Raw genomic sequence first — 12,703 nt, forward strand, 5'->3', positions numbered from 1 at the left:
TGGCAATCTGAATGGTGCAACGTATGCTGATTTCTTACGTAATGTTCTACTGATGTTATTACAAGATGTTTCACTGCATGACAGAATGGCGATGTACTTCCAACATGATGGATTTCCGGCACATAGCTCGCGTGCGGTTGAAGCGGTATTGAATAGCATATTTCATGACAGGTGGATTGGTCGTCGAAGCACCATACCATGGCCCGCACGTTAACCGGATCTGACGTCCCCGGATTTCTTTGTGTGGGGAAAGTTGAAGGATATTTGCTATCGTGATCCACCGACAACGCCTGACAACATGCGTCAGCGCATTGCCAATGCGTGTGCGAACATTATGGAAGACGAACTACTCGCAGTTGAGAGCAATGTCATTACACGTATTGCCAAATGCATTGAGGTTGGCAGACATAATTTTGAGCATTTATTGGATTAATGTGGTATTTACAGGTAATCAAGCTGTAACAGCATGCGTTCTCAGAAATGATAAGTTCACAAAGGTACATGTATCACATTGGAACAACCGAAATAAAATGTTCAGACGTACCTGCGTTCTGTATTTTAATTTTGAAAACCTACCTGTTACCAACGGTTCGTCTAAAATTGTGAGTCATATGTTTGTGACTATTACAGAGCCATCTATCACAAAGCGAAAAAAGTGGTCCAACTAAAACATTCATATTTCTTTACGTACTACACGAATATATAATAAAAAATGGGGGTTCCTATTTAAAAAAACGCTGTTGATATCCGTTTGACCTAGAGTATCGCCGTCTAGCGGGCCAACCATAGCGCTATCTGGTTTCCCCCTTCAAGCTAGACAAGTTTCGTTCTTTGCAGTTTTTTCGTCTGACGCTTATTTCGTGAGATATTTGGCCCGGTCACGATCAATGGACCACCCTGTGTACTGTTAATCAATCGGAGAAAAAGGAAACAGTGGAACTTACAATGATGAGCCAAAGAAACCTGCCTAATATCGTATAGGGTCCCCGCGAGCACGCAGAAGTGCCGCAACACGACGTGGCATGGAGTTGACTAATTTCAGTTGAATAGTGTTGGAGGGAATTGACACGATGAGTTCTGAAGGGCTGTCAATAAGTCCGTTAGAGTACGAGGGGTTGGAGATCCCTTCTGAATAGCACGTTGCAAGACATGCCAGATATGCTCAATAATTTTCATGTCTGAGGAGGTTGGTGGCCAGCGGAAGTGTTTAAACACAGAAAAGCTTTTCTGGAGCCACTCTGTAGCAATTCTGGACGTGTGGGGTGTCGTATTGTCCTGCTAGAATTGCTCAAATCCGTCGGAATGAACAATGGACATGAACAGATGCAAGTAATCAGACAGGATGCCTACACACGTGTTACCTATCAGAGACGTATCTAGACGTATCAGGGGCCACATCACTCCACACCATTACAGAATCTCCGCCAGCTGGAACAGTCCCCTGGTGACACGAAGGGTTCTTGGATTCAAGAGGTTGTCTCCACACCCGTACACGTCCACCTGCTCGATATAATATGAAACGAGACTCGTCCGACCGGGTAACATGTTTCCAGACAACAACAATCCAATGTCGCTGTTGACGGGCGTAAAGCTTTGTGTCGTGCAGTCATCAAGGGTACACGAGTAGGCCTTCGGCTCCGAAAGTCCATATCGATGATGTTTCGTTGATTGGTTTGCACGCGGAGACTTGTTGGTGGCCCAACACTGAAATCTTCAGAAATTTCCGGAAGAGTTACACTTCAGTTACGTTGAACGATTCTCTTTCGTCGCCCTTGGTCCCGTTCTTTTTCCGGCCGAAGCGATGTCCAAGATTTGTTGATTTCCGGATTCCTACTATTCACGGTACATTTGTGAAAAGGTCGTAGGGGAAAATTCCATTTCATCGCTACCTCGGAGATACTGTGTTCCATCGCTCGTGCTCCGGCTATAACACCACGTTCAAACTCACTTAAATCTTGATAACCTGTCATTGCAGCAGCAGTAACCAATCTAACAACTGCGCCAGGTACTTGTTGTCTTATTAGGCGTAACCAACTGCAGCGCCGTATTCTGTCTGTTTACATTTCTCCGTATTGGAATTCACATGCCTATAGCCGTTTCTTTGGCGCTTGAGGGTATACAATGCAAAGCAATTTTACAGGTCGTTGACATGCCCTTAATGTACAAATCATAGCTGATAAGGAAAAGCTGAACGAAGCGAAAAAGAGCGTAAAGAGAGCAATGAGAGAAGCATTCAACGAATTCGAACATAAAACATTGGCAAAAATCTAAACAAGAACCCTAAAAAGTTTTGGTCATATGTAAAATCGGTAAGCGGATCTAAATCCCCTATTCAGTCACTCGTTGACCACGATGGCACCGAAACAGAGGACGACCGAAGAAAGGCAGAAATACTGAATTCAGTGTTCCGAAACTGTTTCACTGCGGAAAATCGTAACACGGTCCCTGACTTCAGCCGTCGCACGGACGCCAAAATGGAAAATATTGAAATAAACGATATCGGAATTGAAAAACAACTGCTATCACTTAGTAGCGGAAAAGCATCCGGACCAGACGAGATACCCGTAAGATTCTACAGTGATTATGCTAAAGAACTTGCCCCCTTTCTATCAGCAATTTATCGTAGATCTCTGGAAGAACGTAAAGTACCTAGCGACTGGAAGAAAGCGCAGGTCGTTCCCATTTTCAAGAAGGGTCATAAATCAGATGCGAATAATTATAGGCCTATTTCGCTTACGTCAATCTGTTGTAGAATAATGGAACATGTTTTATGTTCTCGTATTATGACGTTCTTAGATAATACAAATCTCCTTCATCATAACCAACATGGATTCCGCAAACAGAGATCATGTGAAACTCAGCTCGCCCTATTTGTCCAAGAAATTCACAGTGCCGTAGACACTGGCGAGCAGATTGATGCCGTATTCCTGGACTTCAGGAAGGCATTTGATACGGTTCCGCACTTACGTTTAGTGAAAAAAATACGAGCTTACGGAATATCGGACCAGGTTTGTGATTGGATTCAGGATTTCCTAGAAGAAAGAACACAACATGTCATTCTTAACGGTTCAAAATCTGCAGATGTAGAGGTAATTTCGGGAGTACCGCAAGGAAGCGTGTTAGGACCTTTATTGTTTACAATATACATAAATGACTTAGTTGACAACATCGGTAGCTCCGTGAGGCTATTTGCAGATGACACGGTTGTCTACAAGAAAGTAGCAACATCAGAAGACTCGTACGTACTCCAGGAAGACCTGCAGAGGATTAATGAATGGTGCGACAGCTGGCAGCTTTCCCTAAACGTAGATAAATGTAATATAATGCGCATACATAGGGGCAGAAATCCATTCCAGTACGATTATGCCATAGGTGGTAAATCATTGGAAGCGGTAACGACCGTAAAATACTTAGGAGTTACTATCCGGAGCGATCTGAAGTGGAATGATCACATAAAACAAATAGTGGGAAAAGCAGGCGCCAGGTTGAGATTCATAGGAAGAATTCTAAGAAAATGTGACTCATCGACGAAAGAAGTAGCTTACAAAACGCTTGTTCGTCCGATTCTTGAGTATTGCTCATCAGTATGGGACCCTTACCAGGTTGGATTAATAGAAGAGATAGACATGATCCAGCGAAAAGCAGCGCGATTCGTCATGGGGACATTTAGTCAGCGCGAGAGCGTTACGGAGATGCTGAACAAGCTCCAGTGGCGGACACTTCAAGAAAGGCGTTACGCAATACGGAGAGGTTTATTATCGAAATTACGAGAGAGCACATTCCGGGAAGAGATGGGCGACATATTACTACCGCCCACATATATCTCGCGTAATGATCACAACGAAAAGATCCGAGAAATTAGAGCAAATACGGAGACTTACAAGCAGTCGTTCTTCCCACGCACAATTCGTGAATGGAACAGGGAAGGGGGGATCAGATAGTGGTACAATAAGTACCCTCCGCCACACACCGTAAGGTGGCTCGCGGAGTATAGATGTAGATGTAGATGTACAAATAAATTCATTTAAAAGTACAGTTCTTTTAAAATTTACTCAGTTGTATATAAGGAAACAAGATGTTTTAAAAAGATGTTTAACTATTTGAAAAATCTATGCGTCTGCCGGCAATTTAAACTAGTCAGATTTAAACTGAATGTTCAAGAAACAAAAACTGATTACAGAAATCATTCTAAAATTAAATACATTGTGAAGGGTCTAAAATCTCACTTATAAATGAAGAAGACAGAACAGACTTTGAGAACATGTACATTGTCCTGTTTCTCATATTCCAGATTATATTTTTGATTAGGACAATAAATAATAGAAATAAAAATGAAACAGGAATGGACGTAAAGTAGCTGAAACAAGTAAATTACGACAGTATTTCAATAAAATAAATAACAAATAGCATAATTTGTAGTGCGAAGGTGGTGAAGTGCAGCGATAGTCGTTACATGGGGCAGGTCACTCGTAGCTGCATGTTAGTTTACCTTGGGTGTAGTTCTTGTTGTGCTATCCAGGTAGCGGACGCTTCTGTAGGGACCAGAGGCACACCGTCCCGTGTGAAGGGCGCCCAAAGACCTGTGTAGACGATGGAGGCGCTGTACGGCTCTGCAAGCCTTCAACGGTGCACGGTCACACTTCCCACTAGGAACACAAACGTCAGGAAATAAGTTCATCAGAGATTACGAAGTAAAATTTTGGTTCGAGACATTTTGCTCGTTAAGAACACAATCAGGATTCTGTCTCTTACTACCACAGTACTCCGTGTGGAGATGGTCACTTCTGGAACTTCTGTTCATGGCAAACGGCCGATATGTTTACCCAGGATATTGGTATATATCGTTAGTGTGCTGATTTCCGTCAAGACCCTGTCTAACTTAGTGCTTGCAGCACTTCGACTTTTTTCGATTGTTTAGCTAGTCGAATATTAACTTTTCACTGCCGACTTCTTACTGTGACTGTTTTGATTTCGCGTAGCCGAGTGTTACTGCGTAATGGAACTTTATTTCATTTACTCAGGGTATGAATTAATTTTGATCGACTAAAATGCCTGTTCATTTTACTTCAGCGTCAACAAGAAATTCTTCAAGTCTATCCTATAATTTTTTCTTCTTTTGCTTAATTAACTACGAACTCAGATTTATTCACTACGATGTCATTTCGACTATTTTGTATATACTGGTTCATGAAACTTGTTCATTATTCAGTACGTTATTAATAAATGTGTTGAAGTGCTGCATGCACTTAACTCTGGTGCCCAGATGTCACAGTAACTGAAAGAATTATGCAAGGAGGCGAACGGAAATGACATGTTTAAAGACAATAATTACACTGAAGTCACCGTGATTTTTGATAATGCCCTTGACATCACAAATTGCAGATCATGGTTCTTAAGAGGGTGTGTGATCACAGCAGTGCATGCTGGACACAAGTTTAGTAAAGAGTTCTTGTGGAAGGCCGTTCCATCAGAGCAGTTGACTTGGTGGTGGTCGTTGCTACATCCGAACGTACTGCAATATTCAACATAACCTGGACGTATTCTCGTATGGTGAGAGGTGGGAACATGTTATGCACCTAGGAACTTAGCCGAACACGTTGGGTTTGGTGATCCCGTTGGTATGATGTGGACAATGGTACGCTCGCCACTTAATGTTATTGTGATACTGTACTCTTTTCCCCATGCCCATTGTTTCAGGGGTGCATTCAGCATGGTTGTAATGTGTGACCACATCAAACAGCACAGGTGGAGGAACTTCATAACGAGAGGATATTCCGCAAATGGATGGCCTCCCACGATTTAAATCTCAACGTGCATGTGTGAGATACGGTGGGGAGACCTCCACGCGCACCAATCACCATCCAGCAGCTGTCAACCGACCTCGTCGAAGAAATGAGAGTGGCACGAATATGATTCACCAGTGGCTGTAATCATTAAAAGACGCCTTCATAGGATCCAATACAAGTATGTGGCTGGATGGAGAGACTTGATTTCATATCACAGACAGCATTTCTACCAGAAAGCGTAACGCTATCAGCGAATCTTGTGTGTGCCTGTAGGACCAAGACCGCTTTTTATGCAAGTGAGGGTAACATAGTCGTTGTTATCGTGTTTTTAATAACTTGGTCCTTACGCGAAATGTTTGTTGTCGGTGGTAGAATCTTTCTGAGGTCAGCCTTCCTTAAAAAGAACATCGTCTTCCCTCCAGGGATTCCCATTTGAACTACCTGGTGAGCGTAATCCGACTACTGAAAAAGAAAAATTATGCGCCATGCAAAGTGACTCTCATGATCAGTTTAATTAATTAGCCTATAAATTTGATATCAGTGGCCTGGTGCATGGTGGCGATGGCTAGGGCATCAAGGATATGATTCTTGACTTGACATTTTGTTCGTTGCAGCGATATCTTCTAAAGATATTTAAAGCTGCCAGCTACACAGGAAGAAACAACTGTCGTAATAAAATCAGATGTATTACCGAATTTATGAAGTGATACGTAGTATAAACCTGATATTTACAACTTCTCTGTGCTGTTACCCTAAGAGACTTCATATGTGGTGAGACATCTGGTTACCTTAAGAGGGATTTCGAAAGTGAGGAGGCGTCCTGTGACAGTGGTAGATCTTAGCACTGTGTCATGAGCCAAACATGAGTTTAAATACTCTAGTCCTGTGATACATGATGTAACAGATAAGAGAAGATTTTTTACTTTCTAATGAGCAAATTGATACGTCGTGGTATGGGAAAACTTAACCAAAACGTAAGGTAAGCAGAGCTCAAAGGCTGCAGGGAGTGAAAGCGTAGACCCAAATGAGGTTTCAGTTTCAAACATAATTTAATTTTATTAAACATTAAACATTAAAAAACACTTGTTCACTGGTATATATATATATATACAAAACACAATAAAAAATTTTAAACTCCAGGCCTGAAGGGCCGCTGAACATTCACAACTGTAATGTCAGAATGACAACCTTAAGATTCAACATAAGGAGATAATCACGGTCTGAAGGACCCAACACCTTTGATTAATTATTGGCCAGTACAATAAGTTACTGAAAGGAATGACTTTAATCATTCGGCCAGAAGGGCCAATCAAATATAACCACAAATGCTGTTTTGATAATGCTACAAGAATGCAAAACCAACAGTTAATTTACTTCGTCCAAAGGAGCAGTAAAGACCAAAAGACAAATTCAGATACCAAAGGTTTTTTTTTTAATGAAACAAGCTAACAAGATAAAATTAATAACCAGAAAGGGGTAGTGACGTCACCACTCGGCCTGAAGGGCCTGAATATCAGCAGTAATAAATATTTGAGAATGGTTGAAGTTTGTGAGTTAGCACTTAAAACCAACCCGTGCTCCTCACCACTAGGAAAAATTTACTATCAGCTGTGCTAGGACTGCCTGCTTCAGCAATATGGCACAAAATGGTTCAAATGGCTCGGAGCACTATGGGACTCAACTGCTGAGGTCATTAGTCCCCTAGAACTTAGAACTAGTTAAACCTAACTAACCTAAGGACATCACAAACATCCATGCCCTAGACAGGATTCGAACCTGCGACCGTAGCGGTCTTGCGGTTCCAGACTGCAGCGCCTTTAACCGCACGGCCACTTCGGCCGGCAATATGGCACAGACCAGCAGAACAACTAGAAACTTCACCAACATGGCGAATCGTCCACATAGGACATGACAGCAACTCTCTATAACACATAAAATAAAAATTACTAAACATTGAAACACATGGTTCAAAATATAACCGAGCGAGGTGGCGCAGTGGTTAGCACACTGGACTCGCATTCGGGAGGACGACTGTTCAATCCCGTCTCCGGCCATCCTGATTTAGGTTTTCCGTGATTTCCCTAAATCGCTTCAGGCAAATGCCGGGATGGTTCCTTTGAAAGGGCACGGCCGATTTCCTTCCCCATCCTTCCCTCCCCCGAGCTTGCGCTCCGTCTCTAATGACCTCGTTGTCGACGGGACGTTAAACACTAATCTCCTCCTCCTCCTCCTCCTCCTCAAAATATAACGCCTATCTAGGCAGGAGCTGTCTATGACGCCCACTGGCCTTCGTAAATCTTCGACTTAGTAAATGTGACGGCCAGTACTAAATAATAATACCACTCAACAAATTGTAAAATACAAGATCGTTATTGCACTTGGGTCAGAATAAAATTTCAACCACAGATAATATTTTAGGTTCAGTTATTAAGGCACAGAGATTTAACACTCTTTTGTAGTGATAGTTACACTTGACAACATAACAGCAGATCATTGAATCGGGATTTCGGGCACGCCTGAGCCTACTAAAATTGCGCAACACCATGGCACACGACCTTAGAGCAAAACACACCCGACGACACGGGCAGACATTGAGTGAGACGCATCAAGTCAAGAAATTCTCACCGTTAGTCCAGAAGGCAGACAAGCATTCGGCGACAGGTTGCAACCAGCACCAACTCGAGTTATGTCAATCGCCCCAGTTCCGCCATAGCAACGCGGACACGCCGCGTCAACAGTTGCCACGCCGAGCTTCCTTATCACACAGCCCGTCCAGAACGACTGCCGCATTCCCGAGTACAGACGATCGTTGCAATCACATGCGTTCACAGGAAGTTACACCACCTTTCCCGCAACATTGCGCTGCCACACAACCGGAAACTAAACTCCCCGTCTCACTCCGGCAGCAGCACTCGATACTCTCGTCGTCAGCAGGTCTCTCCAGAACGCAGCGCCCTCCGGAATTTAAAAGCAAACGGACCAATCGCGGCAGAGCAAAGCCAAGGCTCCGGAAGACGACACACCACACCTAGGCAAAGATGAAGATGATACGGTTCACAAATATTAGAGGAAATGTAGCCTATGCCATACTGTTGCAGGATTTTCACAAGTTGGTTCAAATGGCTCTGAGCACTATGAGATTTAACTTCTGAGGTCATCAGTCCCCTAGAACTTAGAACTACTTAAACCTAACTAACCTAAGGGCATCACACACATCCATGCCCGAGGCAGGATTCGAAACTGCGACCGTAGCGGTCGCGCGGTTCCAGACTGTAGCGCCTAGAACCGCTCGGCCACTCCGCCCGGCTTAACAACAAGTAACGATACTTTAGCGATGTGAGAAAGTGTGTATGCCTTCCATCTCCGAAAATAACTCGCGTAAAAGGGCGAAATCTATATTTCAAATGTGAAATTCGAGGTGTATGATCAACAATGTTACTGCTCAAAAAATGGTTCAAATGGCTCTGAGCACTATGGGACTCAACTGCTGAGGTCATAAGTCCCCTAGAACTTAGAACTACTTAAAACTAACTAACCTAAGGACAACACACACATCCATGCCCGAGGCAGGATTCGAACCTGCGACCGTAGCGGTCGCGCGGTTCCAGACTGTAGCGCCAGAACCGCTCGGCCACCAGCGGCCGGCCAATGTTACTGCCTTGGATTGGATAAACTGGATTTTCTAAACAGGTGGGTCTATGTCGGGGTGGAATTGTTTAGAATTACTGTATACGTCCAAGCTGCAGCTGCTTGTTTCCCAGTGCACCGAGGCTGGCTGCAAGGGCGGTCACGAGGTTTCGGCGACCAGAAGTTGCGGATTAGCTCAGCCTGTGACGGATACAAAGAATGCGCAGACCTGTCTGATCTTGCCCACGGCAGCTAGGCCTGGCGAAGTGACCAGTGTGCTAGGCAAGCGCGGCAGAAGTGGACGTATGTGTTGTGTGATAGAAGATTCAAAATGACAGATGTCTGCGCTGGATGTATTGATAACATCCCATCCGTGGATGCCCTCCATGGCCGGGGCTGGTGCACTCTGGCATACCCGCTCGTCCACGACTGTGGCTGCGATCGCGGCGGTAGTTTACACCGACGTCTGAGCGCTGGCGGCGGCGGCATATGAGGGGGTTGGACGGGCGTGTGGACCTCAGGATATGAGCGCGCGGGATATATGAGTGTTTCAGCCATTTCCGACATATAGCCATGGCAACTACTGCTACAGACTGGATCGTTTTTTGTTTGCTGTTGCCTCTATCCTATCATGCAGTAGGCCTTCAAATGTAGTGGAGAGAACCAATTTGGGAATTCTGTAGCGCTTTAACACAATTGCTACATCGGATTCTCGATTGATGGCAGACATCTAGCCATGAAAACTTACTACTACGAACCGGATTGCGGTTTCAGTGTGTCTTGTTTAGAGCTTCTCAACACGTTGCAGTGGACTCTGTCTTGCAGAGGTATTTATTGTTGTTGTTGTTGTTGTTGCTGCTGTTACTATCCCATCACGTGTAGACCCGTTCCTCCCTTCTCCTTCGTCCTCTTGTAGTGTAGGGAACCAGTCAACATAGGAATTCTATAGTGCTTTAAAAAAGAAAGTACACTTACGAGACCTGTAGTGGTCGGAAACTCTATAATCGTGCCTGTGTAAATTCACAAAGAAATTTGAAAATCTAACTATCATTTCTTACATCACCGCTTCCAATCGTGATGTTAAATAATAATAAGTTTGTATTATTTAATTAAATTTCTCGCCAAAAATACAACACTGTCTTTTATGTAATCAAACTACTGTGCCGTGGCGAACTTTTTTATTTCGAATAGTTTTAAACTGTGTTTGAACGCTGTGTTAACGATTTAATCAATATTTCCCATGCCACATGTTCTGAAGCAACATTTGTGACATCTTCAAGGTGTGATATTCCCCACCATCTTTAGTAGCTCCTGAAGCAGTTCGCGAAATGCTCCACAACGAAGTGTGTCAGGAAAGCTGGGACACTTTAGAACCCATAGCGGAATGAAATATCCCATGCCAGTTTCCATATCATCTGCAAAGCAAACTACAGCTCTCTCTCTCTTTGTACGCAACGATGTTTTTCTAAAGTGTATTTCGACTCAGGCTGCTTGTGACATTGTCAATTTGCTCGTGTGTGTATGTGCGTGTGTATGTGTGGGTGTGGGTGTGTGAGTGAAATAGCTACTGCGTCCACACTATATTCCCTACATCATGATCATGTGACCGAAAATTAATTATTTATTAACTTAAACAGTATTTCACGATCGACTACCAGTCATGTATTTGCTTTGGAAGGAAGGCGTCTCTCGCGTGCGCCGGTGTCCGACAGGTTTGTTCACGCATGCAGAAGCAGGACGTGACCACTTGAGACGGCAGCTGACAGCCGACAGTGGGGCGGCGAGCCCACTGGCGTTACCACAATCCCTCCAGCACATTCCGACTCCAGGCAGCTTGCTCGCGTGGAGAGACGCGAGAAAGTTGTGCAGATGTATTTAAGCGAACTGTGAAAGCGTAATTATATGTTTCCTTAAGCATTCGGAATGAAAAAGCATCGCAATTGTTTAAATATTTCATACATCACTTTGTGTCCCGCAAATTGTTTAAATAATCAATATTCCGCACATTGTTTAAATTGTTTAAACGATATTCCATATAATACAATCGATTTCCTGCCAAATTCTTTACATAAATAAGTAAACAATATTCCTTACACGGATTTATATCCCACAAATTGTTTAAATAAGCAATATTCCACATATTGTCTAAATTGTTTAAACAGTATTCCATATTCTGCAATCGATTTCCTGCCAAATGGCTACTCAACTGAGTCTTTTTCCCGCCATTTTTCAGGTGGGGAAAGGGAGGGAGAGGAATAAGTGGAGGAGTTAACTGATTGAACGATTTAATTGATTAATTAATCGAATTGACATCAAACGTGTGCTTGTATCAGTGAGGCGAGTTCCGAGAGGGGTGGGGGAGAAGGAGGGTGGGGGAGGCGGAGCGGTGGGGTTTCTTAGAAAACTACTTAACCAAACAATGTGTTAAGAGCTCGTCAGTCAAAAGGATAGATTATTCCCATGGGGTCATAATCTTCTTAGCACAAACTTGGTTAAGGGCCTGTCAGCAAAAGAGAACAATCCGCTTGCCCCTGAATGTATACTTGCCCTCATGTAGGCACATGCAATGTGGGGTGATGTCCTTGTTGCCCTACTACTCATGCATTGCTGTCTCTGGTGATCAGCCACTCTCTTAAGAACCATGTCCCTACTTTTGTAATGTACAAGGAACCGTAATAAATCGTGGTGATTTCAGTGTAATTAATGTCTTTGAATAAAAGTTTAATTCCTATTCGTAAGATTTTGTAATTCTATCAGTCACCTTCAGTACTACTCGTATACAGTAGCAGTTCTTTCTTTCTTTCCATCGAGGTATTTTAATTGGCAATGACACACCATGTGAAAGTTACTTCATCCCTACGTTTTGCACATCAGTATACAATAAAGTCTCAGATGAATGATTTATGAGTATGCCCAGAGAAACACTGTGGGCCAAGGTTATGAATGAGGAGACCTTTGTGAAAATGTCACTAAGAATCTAGAGTGAGTGGTCTTGGAGACGGGGAGTAAACTGGAATCAAATGCTTGTATCAGCAGGAAGAAGTTGGATGCATTCATTAGATCTCGAACCAGATTTAACAATTTACCATGAACAGAAAATGAGGAGAGCTGGATGTGTTTTTTTTAATCTTGGATGGTTTGGAAACCGGAAAATTTAACAGTCACAGACCACAGAAATTACAACAAAGCTATGTGCGACGAGTTTGATCTGTTTGACACAAACAGGGTAGAGGGAAACGGGATAGCGGGGCTAACTGTAGCTGAGTTATTACCAAATCCCTTATGACCAA

At 43.3% G+C, this 12,703-nt stretch overlaps 1 long non-coding RNA gene across 2 annotated transcripts in view; it reads right to left on the reverse strand.

Moving 5' to 3' along the window:
• Positions 1-8,554, reverse strand: part of LOC126203180 (uncharacterized) — a 48,972-nt gene extending 40,418 nt beyond the window's left edge. Inside the window, exons 1-2 of one of the 2 annotated variants that reach the window (XR_007540233.1) lie at positions 8,412-8,554; positions 4,490-4,646 (exon numbers count right to left, since the gene is read on the reverse strand). This is a non-coding gene — a long non-coding RNA (uncharacterized LOC126203180). The remainder of the gene's footprint in view (positions 1-4,489; positions 4,647-8,411) is intronic. The other variant, XR_007540234.1, reaches the window with a different exon arrangement.
• Between the last annotated feature and the right edge of the window lie 4,149 nt (positions 8,555-12,703).

The sequence above is a fragment of the Schistocerca nitens genome, chromosome 9 (assembly GCF_023898315.1).
Source record: "Schistocerca nitens isolate TAMUIC-IGC-003100 chromosome 9, iqSchNite1.1, whole genome shotgun sequence".
Taxonomy (NCBI): Eukaryota; Metazoa; Arthropoda; class Insecta; order Orthoptera; family Acrididae; genus Schistocerca; species Schistocerca nitens.